The sequence below is a fragment of the Spermophilus citellus genome (genome assembly GCF_964194105.1).
Source record: "Spermophilus citellus genome assembly, chromosome: 1".
Taxonomy (NCBI): Eukaryota; Metazoa; Chordata; class Mammalia; order Rodentia; family Sciuridae; genus Spermophilus; species Spermophilus citellus.
The window spans coordinates 221907493-221929518 of NC_138182.1; positions in this window are offsets into that span (position 1 = coordinate 221907493).

Consider the following 22026-nt stretch of genomic DNA (forward strand, 5'->3'; position numbering starts at 1 on the left):
GGTCTTTATGACAGCAAATTTAGAAACACTCCAACTGTTCACTAATGGAGGAATGGTTAAGTAAGTTATGATACACAGGGAATTCTTAAGACCTAAGATGTGATTTAGTGGTAAGTAAAAGTACCACCCTTCCCGCCTTCATAGCAAAACTCTCCCTTGAATTAACAATCTGTACATGCAGATCCTTCTCTGCTTTCCTCCTGAACCACACCATTCAGTCCTCTGAGCCGCAACACCCAGCTGAAACCACTATTCTCACAGTCACCAACAGTCCCCATGTTGCCTGGTTCTGTGGTCAGTTCTCAGTCTGCAGCTGATTGGAAATCAAAGCAGCATTTGATACAGCTGATCACTGCTTCTGTCTCCTTTCTTGAAACATTTTATTCCCTTAGCTTCTGGGTCACCACACTCTCCTGCCTTTCTTAACACCTCTTCCTTTTCTCATCTCCTCTTCCTAATTGTAGTTTGCCCCAGAGCCCTCTCCTGGGCTGTCTTCTCTTTACATTTTTTAAAATTATTATTATTCATTCAATGGCTTTTTTTTCCTTCCCAGTGCTGGGAATTAAACCCAGGGCCTTGTTCGTGCTAGGCAAGCACTCTACTGCTGAGCTACACCCCCCAGCCCAATCCCATGGCATTACACTAAGTCTCTCCACCTCCCTCTTGTGTATCTGCCTACTCGTGTCTCCTCTTGGATATCTAATAGGCATCTCAAGCTCAACACATTCAAAACTGAACTTGTCTGTAAAGAAACAACTGTTCTTCCCACTATCTTCTCCTTTTTGGTATACAGCAACTTCATCCTCCTTCTGCTTCTGAAGTAAAAATCTTGAAGTCATCTAAAAATCCTTTCATCCTCTCACACCCAGTTCAGTTCTGCCTTCAAAGAATATTCTGAATCTAACCTCTTCTCACAACCTCCACGGCTACCCCCTGACCCAGTCCATCATTACCATCTCTCCTCTGGACCCCTGGAGCTGTGTCCTACTCATTTCCCTATGTTAATTTTTACTCTCCTACAGTCTGTTCTCTACTCTGCAGCTGGTGAGCACCCTTAAACATGTAAATCGCTGCCAGCCTCTTCTCTGCTCAACATCTTCTAATATCTCCCCATCATATACACCTAAAACTCAGACTTTGTACAGTACTGCAAGTCCTACCTGTGGCTCCCTCCCCACATTCCACTTTCCCTGTCCTGAGCCCAGGCCTTTGGCCTGGTTGTTCTCTGAGTTGGAATGCCCCTCCCCATCACATGACTGGCTCCTGTCCTGCACCCCTTCCTTAGAAGCCTGCCCCCCACCAGCCCACCCACAATAGCACACTCTACGTCTTTAACTCTTGGCCTTATCCTCATCTCCCTCTGGAGGTCCTCACCACCAGACATTCCAATACAGAAGCTGATTGTTGATATTTCCTGCCTCCCAAACAGCACCTAGAACATCACTGACCAATAATAACTTTCCATGAATATCCGTTGAATGAATATCAAGACAGAATGACATCCATGGGGATATTTAACTTCCAGGGAAGAGAAAAGAAACTTCTTTTCCACATCAATAATTTTTTCCATTAATTCTTTCTGGGACTGGCTCTTATACTATCTATCCTGCTCTTTGACTTTCTTTTATCCCTTTTCCTCAGGACACTTCACAGTCTTCCTCCACTCTAAGTTTAGCCTCTGGAAGAATCTAGATCATTCCCTGGAGTTCCTGTGATTCCAGAGTATAATAGAGACTGTGGAGTACTCCTAGGTATCCTCCTTTGGGACTGAATGATTTATTCTGTCTCCCCACTTCCCCACCCTCCCATCATTCTAAACTTTGCTCTTAGAATGTCTGTTGGCAGTCAGCCCTTTCTGGAAATTGACATTAGCCCGATGGAGCCACCTCACCAAGATCACATCAATATGGTGCAACAGAAGGTTTTAGAGCAGCAAAGCATAGTTGTCTTGCATTTTTGCATATCTTCCTCCCTCTTTCTTCTGCCCATGACGTTTCTTCCTTTCAGACCACCTGGTTCAAATGGGAGCTGCCATCTTTTTACAGATCCTACTAACATGGCCACAGTGATTGTTCTAAGATTGGGCACCTCATTCAGCTGCACCAGAATGAGCTGCCCCCTAGGATCTGAACTAAAGACCAGGAAGACCTTCCTGAGTTCCTTTCAGATGTGTAATCATAGGAATGACAGAGTATATAAGGTCATGGCTCTGGAATCAGATGTGTAGAGTCAGATTCCTCCTCTGTTACATATTAATTATGGAACCTTAACCAAACCACTACTTAATCTCTTCAAGGCTCAGCTTTCTTATCACTAAATTAGAGATAAGTTCTATCTTAGGGGGTTTTCATTGTTGACGGTGTGATGATGGTGGTGGAAATTAAACCCAGGGCTTTGTATATGCTAAACATGCGGTTTACCAATGAGCCACACTCCCCTGATATATTCTTTGCACTTAAAAAAAAAATAAGCTAATTGTGGTGCACGTGTCTTATAATAAACTTAACATATTTAAAGAATACTATTTGATGGGTTTCAACATATTTGTATGCCCACTAAGTCATCATCACAATCAAAATAAGAAATATTTCCATCACTCCCAGAAAAATCTCATTCTCCTTTGAAATCTCTCCTTCCTACCTTTCCTTCCCCTTCACCCTGTGAAATTGCTGGTCTACTTTATCACTGTGAGTTAGTTTGCATTTTCTAGATTTTTAAATATTTAGTGTGCACTCTTTTTGCTTGGCTTCCTTCATTTAGCATGATGATTTTTAAGATTTATTTAACTTGATGAGTATATTGGTGGTTTATTCCTTTTCCTAATGAATAGTATGTGATTGTACTGTAATATATTAGCCAGGCATACCATGCCTATTTGTCCTTTGTGTTAACCCAAGGATGCTCATATTTTCTCCTCTGTTTTCTTTCAATTTTTTGGTGTTAGCCCTACATTTAGTCCTGTTATCTGATGGCGTGAGGTATGAGTTCCTAGGTTCCTATTTTTGCATGTGACTATTCCAGCATCATTTGTTGAAAAGATCATTCCCTCCCTGTGGATCTCCCTGGCATCCTTGTCCAACATCAATGGACCATACATGTGTGGTCTATTTTTGGACTTTATTTCATTCCTTTGATGTCTACTTTGTATAAACATCATGGTACCATGATTATTTTAACTTTCTAAAAAGTCTTAACCTCAAGTTGTTTAAAACTTTCAGCTTGGTTCTTCATTTTCAAATTGTTTTGGCTATTCTAAGTCTTTTGTGTTTCTACACATATTTTTGATTCAGCTTGTAAATTTCTATGTGAAAAATCAGGCTGGGGTTTAGATCAGAGTTGGCTTAAATCTGGAAGCCCTCCCATCCATGATCAAGTTTCTGTCTTCATTTGTTTAGGTCATCTTTAAGTTCTCAGCTCTGTTTTATAATTTACAATAAACATGTCTTACGTTATCTTTTACCAGACATATTTCTATGTGGTTTTGTATTTTCATGCAATAGTAAATGGTATGACTTAAGTTATTTTATAGTTGTTCTTTGATAGTATACAGAAATAAAATTTATCTGATATACTGATCTTCTACTCTGCAACCTTGCTCAATTCACTTATAAGTTCTTATCATCTTTTTGTAGGTTATTTAAGATTTTCTACCTAGACCATTTTTTTTGTTAATATAGTTTTCTTTATTCCTTTCTTACTGATGTGCCTTTTATTTCTATTTCTTGCTTTTTGCTACAGGTAGGACCTCCAGAAAATAAAAAATAAAATAATAAAAAAATGAAATGTTAAGTAGAAGTTCTGAGAGTGCACAGCCTTTCTTGTTCTTGACTGTAGTGGGAGAGAATTCAATCTTTCCATGATTAAGTGTGATGTTAGCTGTGGACTCTTTACAGATCCCTTTGATCAGGTAAAAAAAAATATTCTCTACTATTCTTGGTTTTTCTGGTAGTTTTTAATCATGATTGGATATTGAATTTTGACAAATGCATTCTCCAATGTGCATGTGTTTTTTTCTTTTTCCACCTGTCAGTATGGTGAAGTAGTAACTATTAATTTAGGGATAAATTCGGTTTCATTATGATGTTTATTATCTGCTATTAATCTCATCCAGTGTCTTTTTTCTTTCATACCTTATTTTTCCCTCCCTAAAAGTTTGGTGTGGGTCTTTTTATTTTCCACTTCTCTTCCCTTAATGTTCATGCTTTTGGCTTCTTTCTGTAACACGCAGGGCATAATTATGATAGCTGTTTTAATGTCCTTGTCTACTAATTTTGTCATTTGTGTCATTTCTGGACTTGCTCTTTTGCATTGTATTTTATCCTCACTATGAGCCACGTTTCCTGCTTCTTTGCCACTTTTGATTAGATGACACACTGTGAATTTTTATCTTTGGGGTTTCTAAGTGTTATTGTTTGTTTTGTTAGCTATTTTCAACTTGGTTCTGAAACTCAGTTCAGTAACTTGAAAATGGCTTCGTCCATTCGAGCTTTGCTTTTAAGCTTCACTAGGTGAATTAAAACGGCCTGTGGTCCAGGTTCATTTGGCCCCTGCCTGAGGACTCGACTTCATACTCCATGTGTTGGGAGACCTCTCCATTCTGACTACTAGGAAGTCACATAGCCCTGGAGATTCTTCCTCCTTCTTCTTTCTGGAGGTTCTTTTCCTGGCATTGGTCATCTCCTGGTATGCATGAGCTGATCAGGACTCAGTCCAAGCCTAGAGGGACCTTCTGTAGCCATGGAGCATGAGCCCTCCCCTCCCCAGCAGTCGGTTCTGAGTGTTCCAGCCACTGACCTCCTTGGACTCTATACTTAATCTCTTCCATCCAAGGAGGCCAACAGGGCCTGCTGGGTTCTCCCTCTCAGCACAGCAGCCTGGCAACTCTCTTCGGGCTGTGAACTGGGGCACCTGGAAAGACTCAAATGCTTCCCTCACTCGAGAATCATGTCCCTTTATTGCCAATAATCTCATGTCTGTCAGCATCACTTCATATATTTTGTCCTGTTTTTTAATCATTTAAGGGAAGAAGAGATCTTTCTGTCTTTATTCTTGAGAAGTTATTTGACATTGCTCACAGAAGATGAAGGGCTGCCTTAATGTAAGTGGGATATCTTCAAAGTAAATAATAACAGGCACCTTAAACCCACACGGAGGAGACTGCAAAGGACCTGTGACGCGCCTGATGTTTTCCTCACCTGAGGTGTGTTATTTGGGTGGCTCTTGTTGGATTATCAAGTCCCAGCGGGACCTTAAAGCAGGCCCCAGGGGTGAGGCATGCGTTTTCACCTAGTAAGAATGAATCTTCCTTCCAAAAAATTTCTTGCGAGGTGGCTGATTCTCTGACAAGAAATAAGAACTGTAGAGATATTCCTAGCCTTGGGTTGAAGAAAGAGGGAAGTTCTTTCTAGTAGTAGGAAACTCCTGAGTTAGTCATCCTATTTAGCATCCACATTCTGTTTTTCCTGAATTCTCAGTTCTCTGCTATTCTGAGGGAAATTAAAGAAAAATCCTATTCTATGCTTATAATGGGCTGGTGAAGGGGAGCCCCATTGCTAATCCCCATTCCCCCTGGCCTGAGGGAGGACAGTGGCCCAGAATTGCTTGGAAGTGATTCTAGCTGAAAGGGGGCAACAGATAGCAGTCCCTGCAGCTGGGAACTCAGTAAGGAGGTTGGAATAAAAGCCCTTATAAGGAAGTACCCCGTGGCCTTTTAACAATAATCAGGAAACACTTGAAGAGGGTAAAGTTCCTGCAGGCAACTGGATGGGGCTGTGGAAGTGTGGCAGTTAGACTAAATAGTAACAGGCATGTTTCCTTATTTACCACCCCTGGATGTTAGTAACTAGACATACAGTTACACACACACAAATACACACAATCATGAGCCCCCACACACTTAGGCCCATTCAGTGTGCCCATTGCCATCCTTTTGGTTGAGATCAAAATGCATTCCCCCACTGAGGAACACCTGGGAGTTTTAAAATAAATAAATAATTAAGACTGATGGCTGTGCCTACCAACAAAAATTCCAACTAAAACTGAGCTAGGGTATCTCCAGGCAGCTGCATTTTCAAAAGTTTCCATGTAATTCTTTTTTTTTTTTTTTTTTTTAAAGAGAGAGTGAGAGAGGAGAGAGAGAGAGAGAGAGAGAGAATTTTAATATTTATTTTTCAGTTCTCGGCGGACACAACATCTTTGTTGGTATGTGGTGCTGAGGATCGAACCCGGGCCACACGCATGCCAGGCGAGCGCGCTACCACTTGAGCCACATCCCCAGCCCCTCCATGTAATTCTAATGACCAGCTAGAGTTAAGAACCACTGCTGTAGGCCTTTGAGGTATATACTCCTGAGCTATAAAAAGTCACTTGTCTAACTTGGGTGTACAATTGCTCCTCCTGATCTTCCTCCTCAGTTCCTTTCTTCCTCTGCCAGGGCCCCTGCAGGATGTCTGGTGATCATTGCTCCTCTGACACTCTCTCAGTTACCCACTCCTTTTCAAGTGAGCACTGGTCTCTTCTACTCGGGTGTTTCATCTGACCCCAGCTCTGTGGGCTAAAAGGTTACTCCTCCATAGCCAGGCACAGCCAATCAGAGATGCTTGACTCCTAGATGGCAACCTGGCCATCTATAATGCATTGCCCGTAAAATCTAGAGCCTTACTTCTCTCCTGCAATTTGGTCATCATAGGGTAACCAGCATGTCTCAGGTTGCCCAGGGCTTCTAGCAAACCCCAGGTTTTAGCATTGAAAATCCTGTGTCCTGAAAACCTCTTGTTCTCCAACAAATGGGATGGACTTCTAACCCCGAGTGTCAATGCATAACTTCTTTGTTTCCAAGAGCTGTTTTCAAGCACATTCAAGATTTAGATCTCTCTGAACACTTGAGGGTAGAAGTGACAGGTTCCCAGATGACCGAAGATCTACATGCTGGAGCTTAATATCAAATTGTCATGCAGTTAACTTTCCCTAGTTTATTTTGAATGGTAAACTTTTCACATTTTGAGGCAGTGTGTCAGAGTCACATACACACATAGAGTAGCATATGTTTGCCTGAGGCAAACAAAATGCAACTCTCTGTGGTCTTAGTTCTCAAGCATTATGGGAAGATACTTTAAAAAGGTGAATTATTATTTTTGTGCATGCTTTGGAACAAATTATAAATAAATGTATAAAGGATAACATATTTTAAAATTGAAAAAATTACCCTCTCCAGCAAAATACATGCCTTGAGTTGATTTTCCGGTGCAAGAAAAGGACTTAATGCCACATCTACACTTCGTGGAGAGAAATCTGGACCAGACAACACCATAGAGGCACAGAGCAAGGCTCACTGGTTCACACAAAATCTATAAGTGGCAGTATGCATGGGAGTCTCTGAAGGCCTCTGAAGCCTACCAGGGAAAGAGAAATCCCACCATGTGGGAGTCACCATTTTGAGCATATCACTGTTGCTGTGCATTCTTTTAAGTGCATACTCACCATAGGGATGCCCATCTTTGTGAGAATGGTTTTTTCAGCTCAAGTTTCTCTTAACAAGAGGAGCAGAGCAGCATGAAAGCCCTGTATCTAAAAGAGGGATAATTCTATGGAGGGAAGGGAAAGAGGTGCAGAGAAATAGTAGATGAAGGTAAAATAATGTCATTGAAAGATCTGGGGGAGAAGAGATTGACCAGGAGAAATTAGAGCAGCCAGATAACAGTCAAGTGTTTAAACAGACAGAACTTAATTCGAGGGTGGAAGATCAAAGAAGCCAAAAGGAATTGGGGTTGGAATTCAGAAATGAGGAACTGCAAGATGTGACAGCAACTTGTAGACAGGAGAGACAAAGGGATAAAGTTAATACCTGTGCATTCAGAGTCACCTGATAGAGGGTGGAATTGTGGTAGACTTGTCTGGTAGGAGCTGAAGCCACAGAGAGACTTGGCCATGGCTGCAGACACCAGATAAGGTAGAAATGGGGTGTCAGTCAGCTTTCTGTTACTGTGACAAAATACCTGAGGTAGTTAACTTATAAGGAGGTAAGATTTATTTTGATGCACAATTTCAGAGGTTTCATTCCATGGTTGCTTGGCCCTGTTGTGTTGGGTCTGCTTTTGCCCAGTATATAACGGTGGGGTGCATGGCAGAGGAGGCCTGTTCCTCTCATGGAAACCAGGAAGCAAAGACAGAGAGAGGAAGGGGCTGAAGTCCCAATATCCCCTTCAAGAGCACACCCCCAATGACCTAACTTCCTCCCACTAGGCCCTACCTCTTAAAGGTTCCACCACCTCCATTAGGCTGACTGCCAACCTTTTAATACATGAACCTTTGGGGGACATTCATGATTCAAACTATGGCATGTGGAAGAGGAGAAAATCAGCCTCTCTCTCCTATCCTCCAATGCCTCTCATTGTCTGGTCTCAGCCAATGACTGGAAAACAGAACCAGAGCAAGGGGAGGGCAAAAAGCGGACCTGAGAGCAAGCAAGCCCAAGATCTGCAGACACCAGCAACTGTTTCTCTGCTTCATGACCCATTCAGGGCTGCCCTGCTTCCCCTGTGGTGAGCTCTGACTGTTGAAGTACTCCAGCCCTGAACTTCAAAACTTATATTCCTGACCCAATCTTCCAAAACTAGAAATAAGATTATAGTCTGTGACCCAGAACATTAAGAGGTCAATTCAACAAACATTTATTGAATTTCTACTACTCACTTGCGACTGAGAGTCTGAGTCAGAGCAGAGGCGCTCTCTTCAGAGAGAGGAGCTCAGAGACAGGAGTACACAGACTCCTCCCCAGATCCTGGACCTGAACTGTTGTTCAAATCTCTGAAGACATAGCACATACCCCGCTACCATGTAGATTCCAATCCTGGCTCACAACAAGGGGTCTCTGATATTTTCTCTGACTTTTCTTATTGCAAGCTCATCTACCCACAAAATTAAGGACATTCCTGCCTCAGAGGCAAAAATCTGCTAAATAATTTTTTTGTATCCCTCAAAGAAGTTTCTTTCTCTGGGTGTTTAAAATGACCCAAAAAATAATGTCTTCAACTAACCTGTAAGAATCCCAGATTATAGGGCAAGACCCTAAGCCTGTCAGCTACACCCTGCCCATTCTTCATTTCAGGTACAGAAAACAGATACTGCTGTCCAGAACAAGCTTTCACTTTCATAAATTAACTCATTTTATTCTCACAACCTTTGGATTTACATTTTATTATTATCACTTTTCTACTGTAAAGAAACTCAGGCACAGAGAGACTGAGTAATTTTCCCAGAAGAACACAGTTCATAAGTCATAGAATCAGAATTTGAACCCAGGCAGTCTGGCTCTAGAACTGATGCTTTCAAGTACTCTCTGGGGTTTGTTCATCTTTCCGAAAGGACACTACATCTCCTGTTCCCTTATTGTCAAATGGGGCTTACCTGTTCTCATAGTTCCTTCTCTTCAGGAATAAGAGAGCCACTACAGGTGTGCGTTGTTTTACTGGAGATGGAACCCAGGGGAACCCATGTTGCTTAACCACAGAGCTACATCCCCAGCCATTTTGGGGTTTGTTTTTTTTTTTTGAGACAGGGTCTCACTAAGTTGCCCACCAGGCCTCGAACTTACCACCCTCCTGCCTCAGCCTTCCTAGTCACTTGGATTAGAGGCATGTTCCACTACACCTAGCTCACTCTAGGTTCTTTTAGCAGAATAGGAATTTAATAAAGGGGCTGAAGGAATCCTGGTGAAGGTGATAGAATCGGGCTTTAGGTTGGGGGTCTGGGTTGGGCCTTCCCAGGCTTTCCTGGACGCACATTCTCCTCTGCTACTGGCCTCCAGAGGATACCACTACTGCCATTCCACCCCTGTGTTATGGTTTGGATATGTGGTGTCTCCCAAAAGCTCACATGTGGGACAATGCAAGAAGGTTTGGAGGAGAAATGATTGGGCTATAGCCTTAACCTAACCAGTGAATGAATCCCTGAAGGGATTCACTGGGTGGAAACTGCAGGCAGGTGGGTGTGGCTGGAGGAGGTGGTTCATTGGGGGCGTGGCTATGGGGTATGTATTTTGTATCTGGAGAGTGGAGTCTCTCTGCTTCCTAGTCATTAGATTAGCTGTTTCCCTCTGCTGCACACTTCTGCCGTGTTTTCTGCCTCACCTTGATCCCTAAGGAATGGAGACTGCTGTCCCTGGACTGAGACCTCTGAAACCATGAGCCTCCAAATAAACTGTTCCTCTCTACAATTGTGCTGTTTGGGTCTTTTAGTCACAGCAGCAAAAAAAAAAAAAAAAAAAAAAAAAGAGTAAAACACCTAGCCAGTGCAAGGTCCCCTAGCCATTCTCCATCTCTCTTCCCCATGATTTTTTTTTCTCTTCAAACTAAAGTATGGGAAAGCACGTTTAAGGGCAGAGCTTAGGTCACATGCTGGTGCTGCAAAGCATGTGGGCAATTAGGTTAAGAGAGGCAATGCTCATAACCCAGGACTGTCCTCATTGCAGAGAGATTTTCTAAATATACTGGGCACAGAAAGTTCATGACAACATTAGTCATCCTAGCCCCAATTTGGAGAGGAAAAAAAAAATCAACATTAAAACAGATAGATCAATCTATTATGGTATATTCATACAATGGAATAATATACAGCAATGAAATGAAGTATGTATAATTATAGAAAACATGAATGGAACATGAATGAATCTGGCAAACATTACAGTAAGAACAAAAGCGCAACACCTGCTTTAGTCAACACCAAAGAGAATGTACTGTATGATCCAAGAGCAAGCAAAACGAATGTTTTGGTGATGGGAATCTGAATAGTTACCTTTGGGGAATTACTAACTGGGAAGCTACATGAGACAGATTTCTAGGGTATTGATATTCTTCTAAATAATGATATAGTTGCTGCCTATACATTTATTTTTGGTGTAAAACTTCAATAAGCTATTTGCTTATGGTGTGTGCACTTTTTTGTATGCATGTTATATTTCAATAAAAGATTGACTTACAGTGTGTGTGTACAGCTATGCAGATACAACTTAGTTCTTATTGCCATTCTCTGTAAAGTAGTTGAGCAAAGGGATCAACAATTGTGTTCATAGTCTGTCTCCTGGCCAAAGTATTCAGTGGTCCTTGATAAACAGGAGGATAATATCTTCTATGGTTTGAATATGATTTTCCCCCATTGAAATATATCCCTAATGTAGCAGTGTTTCAAGGTAGTGGGACCTTTAAGAAGTGTTCAGGTCAGAGGGGCTCCATCTGCATGGAGGGTTAATGCTGTTCTCAGGGAGTGAGTGAATTCTCACTCCTGGAGGATTGGATTCGTTACCACAAGAATTAATGGTTATAAGGGTGGCTCAGTGGTGGTGCACTTGCCTGGCATGTGTGAGGCACTGGGTTCGATTCTCAGTACCACATATAAATAGAATAAAGGTACATGGACAACTAAAAAAATAATTTAAAAAGAGACTTAAAGACTTAAAGTAAAGCTGCTCCTCGGGTTTTGTCTTTTTCACTTATACCTGCTTGTCCTTCTGCTTTTCTACCATGTTATGATGTAGCACAAAGCCCTTGCGAGATGTGGTTGCCCAATGTTGGACTTCAGCCTCCTGAACTATGAGCCATATAAACTTCTTTCCTTATAAATTATAGCTCTATTATAGCAACAGAAACTGGACTAAACTGGACTTTAGTCCAGAAACTGGACTAAAGCTCTTTAAACTATCTTGCAAGAATTTTTATAGTCCAGCCCCAGCCCTGTGCACCAGTGTGCTGCTCTGACTGACCTGACCCCTGATATTGGCTCTGTTCTTACCTGGGAAGCCCACCTCCTGACAACTCTGAGAAATGGAATCTCTTCTGTTAAGTGAATGAAACTCTATTTCTTCTCCCAAGGCATCCCTATCCTGAACCCGATTCCTCTCCCCAGCCTCCTATGGACTCCTTTTGCAATTAGGGCAAGATGTACTTGACAAGCCCATTTGTTTTCCAAGCAACATCTCAAAATATGACAACTTTCTTTTCAGCATTCAATCATTTTTATGTATTTATAGTTTATCTCACCAGCCAGATTGTGGAATTTTGAAGAGTGATCATAGCTGATGGATCTATTGTCCCTACAGGGTGTTGCATAGGACCTGGACCAAAGGCATAGTCTTTAGAAACTTTTAGACACATGGATTTTGGCAGATGGCTCTTGTTTGGGGCTTCATATTCAAATTTCACCTCTGCCATTTGCTAGCTGTGATTCAAGAGAATTACTCAACTGCTCTTGAATACATAACTTTACAGAAAGTGTAGTAATTGATAATTTCCATACCTTTAGTCCAACATATTAGTTATCCTTACTATTTTTCCTATTCTTATTTCTAACTATAGAGTGCATTTTAAAGTTCACCAGAAACCACAGGTCTCAGACCATCAGAGAAGAAACCCGATTTGAACACGAGAGAAAAGGGTCCCTGCTGGGGAAAAGTGCAAGGCAGAGGGACTATGGCTCAAATAAGTCCCTGTTCTTACATCTGCGACCCCATATTCAGCCAACTTATAGACCTGACTCTGCCTATCAGCTTTCAGAATTTATGTAGGAATTCAGTTGCCCAAATAATATTAGAAATTGTAGGGTTTGGCTCACTTTATGTTTTAATTTTCTCAAGCCTCGTTGTGGCTCCTCTATAGCAGCATGAAAATTAAAAGGCCCTTTCAACAGAAGAGAAAGTCACTGCTGAAGCCACTGAAAAAAAATGACGAGTGGACATAATCCTGTTGTTAGCAGAGACAAAGCATATATCATTTGAATTGAAGGTCCTAAACTAAAGCCATCTGTGGGATGTCAGGTCAGAAGGGAAATGAAGGGCAAAGGACAGGAGAAATAAAATCTTTGACATTTATATTTTTATTCAGGTAGTAATTTGATGATTTGGGGTCTAAACTGTCCTTCCTTATGTGATGGTATTGAACTGCATGTCATTTTCACTTCTTTGGGATAGGGTAATATTTGTGACAAAGATCTGGCAAAGATTTTAGGAAACTTATGTCTTGACTATATGATCCATAATGAAGCCTCATCTCTGTGCTAGAAATCAGTGAAAAGTTAGCCTTTTCTGTTAAGTGAATGAAATGCTACATGGCCACAATCCACATTCTCCTGAGCCTGAATGTGAGTGCACTCCAGATATGTCAGTTTCTCTGCCTGAGCTTAAGTGTCACAGCATGGTGGGAATGAAGTGCACCCTCAGTATCTGGAAAATGTTCCAATGACTAGGCAGGGGAATGTTCTGGGGATTATGGGTCCAAGAGAATCTGCTGGCCTGAACCATAGCATGTTCTCCTAACTCAGCACTCTGGATGTGTGATCTCATTTTCAGGGGCCTCTGAACTTATCAAAATAGGTCTTACATGAGAGAATAAAGATAAATTAAGAATTGGTCATATTAATAAATTAGGCTCCAAATTAGCTGCCTCAAAGCCCACCAGATAATTAAAATTTCTAATCTCACCTTTGCTTATTTGAGGGGGTGCCCTAAAGATAGCGTTCCTGATACATTATTATGGAAAGTGACACAAGGAAATTTGATAGGGCTGTGGGCAGAATTGTTATAGTGATGCACCTTTAGGAGACAAGCCTAAGTGAGACACCTCAGTAGTACCTGAGAAGCAAAAAGCAAGTTAGACAAACTCCCAACAAATGTCATCTGAGCAAGATCAAACCACAATGGAACCACCAAACCCTGTAAAGATGGCACACCTAGACATATTGGTTTAGACAAGCACTAGGCTGGTCCTGGTGCTAGTATTCACCATATCAATCTCAGACTTTAAAGTTGGATATAAGACTTTGGACAACCAATGGTGAACTGGCACCTCACCATTCAATGGAAATGCATCCATTGATGTTCATATCTGAAGGCAAGTAGCGATGATGAGACTGATAATAACAAGGATACTGACCTCACAGGGTTGTCATAAAGATTAATGAATGTAAATTTTTAACACAGTGCTGGGCACACAACATGCATACATTAGTTCACTATCATTATTCCACCCCCAATCCCTGGTCTTAGCCAAAATGCCAAGAAACTCAGCAAAGTCCTCAATCATTTCTTAACAGACTTCTTTCTATGATCATTCTCTAGCTATTGCCGCCGTCAATCTTTTATTTCTCATCAGGTTGGTGATAACAGACAATAAAGCATTTCCTGTGGGATAGAGTCATTCAAGTTCCCTATGCTGGGGACAAGCTCAATTTCCTGGGAAGGACCATCTGGCATTGCCCTAGGCTGTCCTCTGGAGCCAGAAACATTGCCTGGCAGTTGGCACCTGGAGTGTGTTTCATTTTCTTTTGTAGGATTCAATAGTCATATTTCATTCAAATTACAGCTCTGCTCTCTTTTAGAGCTGGAATCAAATGTGAAAATTAGCCCTGAAATGCACATCATTTTGTAAAATGGTAGTCTCTGTGTAGTAGCAATCTCTATATCTTGACCCAGCCTATAAATTTTGTGATATTTTATTAAGAAGGCAATGAGAACCAGAGTTAGAAAGCAAGCCTCAGAAATCCACGTTCACTGGGCTGCTCAAAGAAATAACTTCAGAAAGTGCAAACCTGAAAGTTTTTATACCGTGTCACATATACATTTTTAGTTACTTTTGTTAATTTTCGTTTGCATGTGTTATGTGAAGTTAACCGCCAATGAGTTTATTTATATGACTCTTATGGTGCTGATGTCTACCGCTGTGATCACTATTTTTGACAAAATTAGCTCGTGTTGGTAAAACCCAGCAGGTTTTCACTCACAGAGTACATCTATGTTTATGTTATTTTAATCTCAGATACAAATTGGCAAGCACTGTAATTGTGGAAGAGCAAGGGAGCTGGATTGTAGTCTGCTTTTATGGAAAACAAAACATCTTGGTGATATCTTAAGCCTCACTTTTAAATAGCATCTAAGGAAAATTGAGAAATCTCCTTGCTTTGTTTGAATGTATAGTCTTTCCAAAATTCACGTGTTAAGACATGAACTTCAACGTGATAGTGTGAGAATTGGAGCCTTTAAGAGGTGATAGGGTCAAGAGGGTACTGCCCTACACCAGACTGATGCCCTTACAAAAAGGCTGAAAGGAACTGGCCAAACCCTTTAATGCCCTTCCATTTTTTCATCATATGAGGACATGACATTTGTCCCCTCCAGAAGACACAGCAACAGAGTGCCATCTTAGAAGCAGAGAACAGATCTCACCAGATAGCACATCTGCTAGCCTGGACTTCCCAGCTTCTGGAACTGTGAGAAATAACATTTCTAATGTTGGTAAATTTCCTAGTCTCAGATATTTTGTTGTAGCAACGGGAATCGACTAAGACATACCCCACTCTAATGATTGCCTCCACTCTCAATTCTAATGATATTGTTGTATGAAGTTAAAGAGTTGATTTTTAGTTCTTCTGTTTTTATTTCCTATTTCTACTGTAGCTTTTCAGATTAATGAGGGAATAAAGTTAAAATATCATGGGAACTTTTAAGATATACTCACTGCTATGTTAAAGAATGAAAATTAATATTGAAATTGCTTTGAAATCAAAATGTGGAAAAAGCTGGATTTGTGCAAGTTTGCACAGAATGAGCTTCAGTGTGTTTGAAGTGGGAGGGTTTTTTTGTTTTGTTTTGTTTTGTTTCTAATTTTCTTTTTTGTAGTTGTAGATGGACAGAATGCCTTCATTTTATTTCTTATTTGTATGTGGTGCTGGAGATCGAACCCAGTGCCTCACATGTGCTAAGCAAGTACCCTGCCATTTAAGATTGAGCTACAGCTATAGCCCCCTGGAGTGGGAGTTTTGCTGAATAGGATCAGCACAGTTGAATAGATATTGAGAAGTTAGGAAATTTTTAATTTCCATATAGTAAGCCCCTTTGGAACTTTTTTGCTAACTTTGCTATATAACAGAGAACATTATCCCTTGAGAATTTTCTTCCCTAGATGGTTCTATAGTAAAGAAAAAAAAAATTGGGAAAAACTATTTAAAGTTCTGTATCAAAGGCATTTTTAATAGATGGACTTCTGGGCCACACTCAGCTCCAAAGATGGCACCAGTCTAAGCCTGTCCTGAAGCCTGGACCTTTGGAATAGTCCAATTAGAGTAACTGGTGGGTCCCTGCTCAGACAATGAAGTGCAGTAGCACTTCTCTGTATTTTTATTTCAAAAATATCAAAATGTGACCATATGTCATTTTGCAGGAATAACATTTAGGAAGTCATTTAGATGATGCTTCTCAAAAAAATGGTTTATAAAACATTTCAGTGGTCTTCTCTAAAAAGAGAAAAATTAGGACGATGTAGTATGTTTGTTATATAATTGTGTTTATTAAAATATAAGGACTGGAGATGTAGCATAGCGGTAGGGCACTTGCCTAGTGTGTGTGAGGCCCTGGGTTCAACTTCCAGCACTGGGGGAAAAAAAATTAAAGAATCCTCCTTTGTTCTGCATTTTTTGCTTTTCCTATTCTAGGAATTAAGATATCCTTTTAATAGAAAATGGTAGTGATTATAGATAGCAGAATTTTTTAAAAAAAATCTCCTTAACAGCAATCCAAGTCTCCCTTTGCTCTCTAAATCCCCTTTAAAAACAACAAAACGAAAGCACACTGATCCATTAATCTATTCTTTACATAAGTGACATTGAATCTAGGTAAATTTGGATATGCTGCGGTCTCCATTGCATTAAAAATCTTGCCTGGGGCTGGGGATGTGGCTCGAGCGGTAATGTGCTTGCCTGGCATGCGCGGGGCGCTGGGTTCAATCCTCAGCACCACATAAAAAATAAAATAAAGATGTTGTGTCTACCTAAAACTAAAAAATAAATATTAAAAAATTCTCTCTCTCTCTCTCTCTCTCTCTCTCTCTCTCTCTCTCTCTCTCTCTCTCAAAAAAAAAAAAAAAAAATCTTGCCTGAGCAGGACCCATCTTTGTGCCTTCTTTTCCCAACAATGTCTGGTCCTTTGAATCCAGTAGTTTCTCAACAAATGCTTGTTTTTGTGATTGGAGCAACCTCCATTCAAAATGAAAACATCGACTGGGGAGATGGAAGGCAGTCTATTTTTCATGGTAATAAAGTATTTTGAGATTTGATTTTAACAGTAAAAAAGAGTGAAAAGAAATGTAGGGTAATGTGTTAGGCACCCTATGGAGTGCTTTAAACCCCACAACAAAGTAAGGATTGCTTCATTTTACAGACCAGAAAACTGACATCCATAAAGGCTGAGAGACCAACCCGAGAAAACGCTGAGGGGAGTGAGAGGTTATATGGACATTAACAGAAACAAAACATGATTTCATATTCAATTTTTTAAAAAGCAGTTTAGACCCCCAGAGTGTGTTTCCTCCATCACGCCCCATGTGTTGCAAATCACAGCAAAGATTATCCTATGGATAAAAATTTCAGTTATTCCAGAGTTGAAACAAATTATCCAATTAAAAAAAATGTTTGTTATATTTTACCCCAATTAAATCATCACAAAAAAGATGGTATAAAAATATAATGAATAAAATAAAAATTCCAGTCATCTACTACCTAGGAAGAACTGATTAATAATAAAGAGCTCTCTTTAAAACACATAAGATCTCATATTCTCTCTCTCTTTCCCTCTGTGTGTCCCTGTCTCTCTCTATCCTCCGCCTGTCTCTCTCTCTCCCTCCCTCCCTTTTATTCTTTTTTTTCCCTCTAGCTTCTGCATATGAGAGAAAATATTCAACCCTTGACTTTGTGAGTCTGGCGTATTTCACTTAGCATCATGTTCTTTACTTCCATCCATTTACCACCAGAAAATGACATCATTTCATTCTTCTTTATGGCTGAGTAGAACTCCTCTCTGTTTATGAGGGAGATCACTACAGTAGAGGCGGGAGACTCCAGGGAGAGGGAGGAGGGGAGGGAAAGAGAAGGAACCAGGGAATGAAACAGACCAAATTATGCTTTCACGTGTTTGAGTGTATAATATGAATTCCACCTTTATGTTCAATTATAATGCACCAACTTAAATTACATATAAATACATAGAAGGAAGACCAGTAGAGTAGATGAAAAGGATCAAGGGAAGGGATAATGGGAGGGAAAAGGGTAAGTACTGGGGAATAAAACTGAGCAAATTATGTTATGTGCATGCATGACCATATCCCAATAAACCTCATCATTATGTAGAATTATAATGCACCAATAAAGCACTTGAAAACCTTTTAAATTCCTTCACATTATCATAGTTCCACAGGGATCCCTCAGAGATGTTAAACATGAATGACAGGCTTTTCCTTTGGTCAGTTTGTTGCTATCTTTTAATTTCAGTTTCATTGATCTTTGAAGGCAAAGGGATTAAAGTCAAAGTACTGGAAATTCACAGGAATCTACTGCAATCATCAGTCTAAACTGCCTTGTGCACCTAAACTGATGTTTTTTTCTTTGTATCCGGAAGACTCGGTGTTCAAAACCATGTCATCATGTTGCCCAGGTAACAAGAAAAATAAAGGAGTGGGGGGGCACAGTGGACAGCACTGCAGAGCTAGGAGGATGGCTCTGTTAGCAGAAGCTAGGAAATGTCCTTCAAAACCCAGTGAAGTTGTCCTGTTCACCAGATAAACCACAGGTTTTATTTCCTCTATAGACAGCAATTCCTGCTTAATGTTGAGTGTCTAACAAGCAGATGGAAGAGGTCAAGTATACATGCTTCCTACTGATGTTATTGGATGATTGCACCTATAATCCAAACCAACATTTTCCCTACATGAAAAAGGCATATTTGCCTCTCATAACAGACTGAACTAAGGCATTGCTATATAATATGAATTAGAGCCAGTCTTTATAATTTAGAAGGACATAGTCAATGTGCAGAGACCCCAAAACTCCCAAAACTGCAAAGAAGGAGGAGAAGGGGAAGAGGAAGGGGAAAGGGAAGAGAAAAAAGAAGAGTAGGAGGAGGAAGAGGAGGAGGAGGAGGAGGTAAATATCAAAGCTCTTTCTTAAAAAGGGACATATGTAGGCTGGGCATGTGGCTCAGTGATAGAGTGCTTGCCTGAATGCCCGAGTCCCTGGGTTTAACCCCCAGTACCACAAACAAAAATAGAATAGATAGCAGAATAGTTAAATAAATTGAAAGAGAGCTTTAGAGTTTGACTTCTTTTTCCTGGACTAAGGTGACAAAAATTGTCTTTAATATATAAAGGGTTTTTCCAAAAGACTGTGATGAACTTACCATATTTGCCAATTGTAAACCTGTATTTAAACACAATTTATAGTGTCTCTAAAATTGAATGTAGAATGGGAAGGAATATAATTCCATTAATCATAATAAAGGTAACTGATTCAATGATTTTTATCTAAGTGATTCAGTCTGTTTTAGTTTAAGGAGCCCACCATGAATTATCTCCAGAGCAAAAATTATTGTGTGACCTTAGGTACTTCCTATAAATAACAAAGACATCGTCTATCATTTGGGAAAGTCCAGCCAAACTCCTAATTCTACAGAATTTCATATATATATATATATATATATATATATATATATATATATATATATTTCTTTTTCTTTCTTGTTTGAGATGGTTCTCACTTTGTGTTATAGGCTGGCCTCAAACTCCCAGATTCAAATGATTCTCCTGCCTCAGCCTCCCAAATAACTAGGACAATAAGTAGGCACCATCATGCTTCCCTCTCTCCCTCCCCTTCCTTACTCCCTTCCTTCCTTTTTGTGCTGAGGATCAAACCAAAGTTATTGCACATGCTTTACCACTGAGTATTACCCTCAGGCAAATTATATGTCTTTTAAGAGTCTGGTGTCTACAATATATAAATGACATGTATAACTGAACGATGAAAGCTGAGCTAATTAAAAAGTGGTCAAAGGATTCAAATAGACCTTTGTTAAAATATATATAGACTGGGGCTGAGGATATAGCTCAGTTGGTAGAGTGCTTGCCTCGCATGCACAAGACCATGGATTCAATCCCCAGCACCACCAATATATATATATATATATATATATATATATATATATATATATATATATATATATATCTCCAATAAGCATATAAAAATTGCTCAACATGATTAGGAAATGCAAATCAAAATGACAATGAGATACTACTTCACATCATTACAATGGTTATACTTTTTCTAAAAACAGAAAATAACAAGAATTTGCAAGGATGGTAGAGAAATTGGAATCCTTAAAAAGTGTTGGTGGGAATGTAAAATTTTTGTAAAATTTTCAGTTGTGTAAAAATGTAAAAAATTTCAGTTGTGAAGTAGTTTTAGTATAAATATATTGCATACATTTATTAGATTTGTACCTAAGTATTTCCTTTTTAGTGGTATTGTAAATGGCACTAGCCTTTAATTTAGTTTTCTATTTTTTAATGAAAAAATTGTGTAAAATTATATACAACTGTTTTTTTGTATATTGACTTTTCTTAAAACTCGCAAATTTACCCAATTTTACCCAAATTTTCTTTCATGGGTCGTGTTGTGATGTCATATCTAAGAATTCTTGACCTAACTCATAGTCGTAAGACTCTCTCCTATGTTTTCTTCTAAGTTTTAATTTTAATGTTTTACATTTAGGACTATGATCTACTTTGAGTCTATTTTTTCTATAAGACATGAGTAAAGTATTTGTAAATTCTTTTTTCTTTTTGTCTTTTGGCAAATGAATATACATTTTTTTTTTTTTAAAGAGAGAGTGAGAGAGGAGAGAGAGTGAGAGAGAGAATTTTTTTTTTAATATTTATTTATTTTTTTAGTTCTCGGCAGACACAACATCTTTGTTGGTATGTGGTGCTGAGGATCGAACCCGGGCCGCACGCATGCCAGGCGAGCGCGCTACCACTTGAGCCACATCCCCAGCCCGAATATACATTTTTTACAGCACAAATTCTTGAAGTATTATCCTTTCCCTATTAAATTGACTTTGTAATTTTGTCTAAAATCAATTGGCTATATTCATGTGGCATCTGTTTCTGGACATTTTGTTCCACTGATCTGTGTCTATCCTTTTGCCAGTAACATCATCTTGACTACTGTCATTTTCTAGCAAGCCTTAAGATCAAATCACTCAGTTTTGTTCTTTTTAAAATCTGTTTCGGTATTCTAGTTCCTTGGCCTTTTCATGTAAATTTTAGAATCAGCTTGTCAATATGTACAGGAATACTCGGTATGATTTTGGTTGTAATTGTGTTAAATCTGTAGATTAATTTGGAGAGAAATGACATCTGAACAATACTGAGTCTTTCAAGCCCTGTGCACAGCATCTCTCCATGTATTTAGGCCACTGATTTCCTTCAAAAATGTTTAGTAGTTTTAGTATAAATATATTGTATACATTTATTAGAATTGTACCAAAGTATTTCCTTTTTAGTGGTATTGTAAATGGCACTAGCCTTTAATTTTTTATTTTTTATGAAAGAATTGTGTAAAATTATATACAACTGGTTTTTGTATATTGACTTTGTATACTAAAACTCACAAAACTAACTTATTAGCTCTAGGACTTTTTTTTTTGTAAATTCCTTTGGGTTTTCTATAAAGACAGCTACATCACCTACTAATTTCTTCCTTTGGAATAAGTATGCCTTTTATTTTCCAATATGAAATTGCACAGAAGTAGTAAAGCAGACCTTCTTGCCTTGTTATTGACTTCACGGCGAAAGCATTCAGTCTTTTACAAGTAAGAATATTAGTCATGATTTTTTTGAGATACATTTTGTCTGATTTAGGAAGTTCCTTTCTAATCCTAGTTTGCTGAAAGGTTTTATCATGAATGGATGTTGAATTGGGACAAATGCAGAGATTCCGGGATGGATGAAGAGTCCACCCAGCACTCACCTCTTCACAAAGAAGAAACAAAGCAGCAGGTGGATACCTGCATTTTGTGGTCAGTAACTGGGAGAAAATACTGGAATTCAGCAATGGAGAATGCAAATTCAGGAACTATGCAAGACTCAGAGACCTGGAACAGCAAGATATAAAGAAGAAGAAAAAGTACCCAGGAAACTGTGACTTTAGCTCCCTAACTGG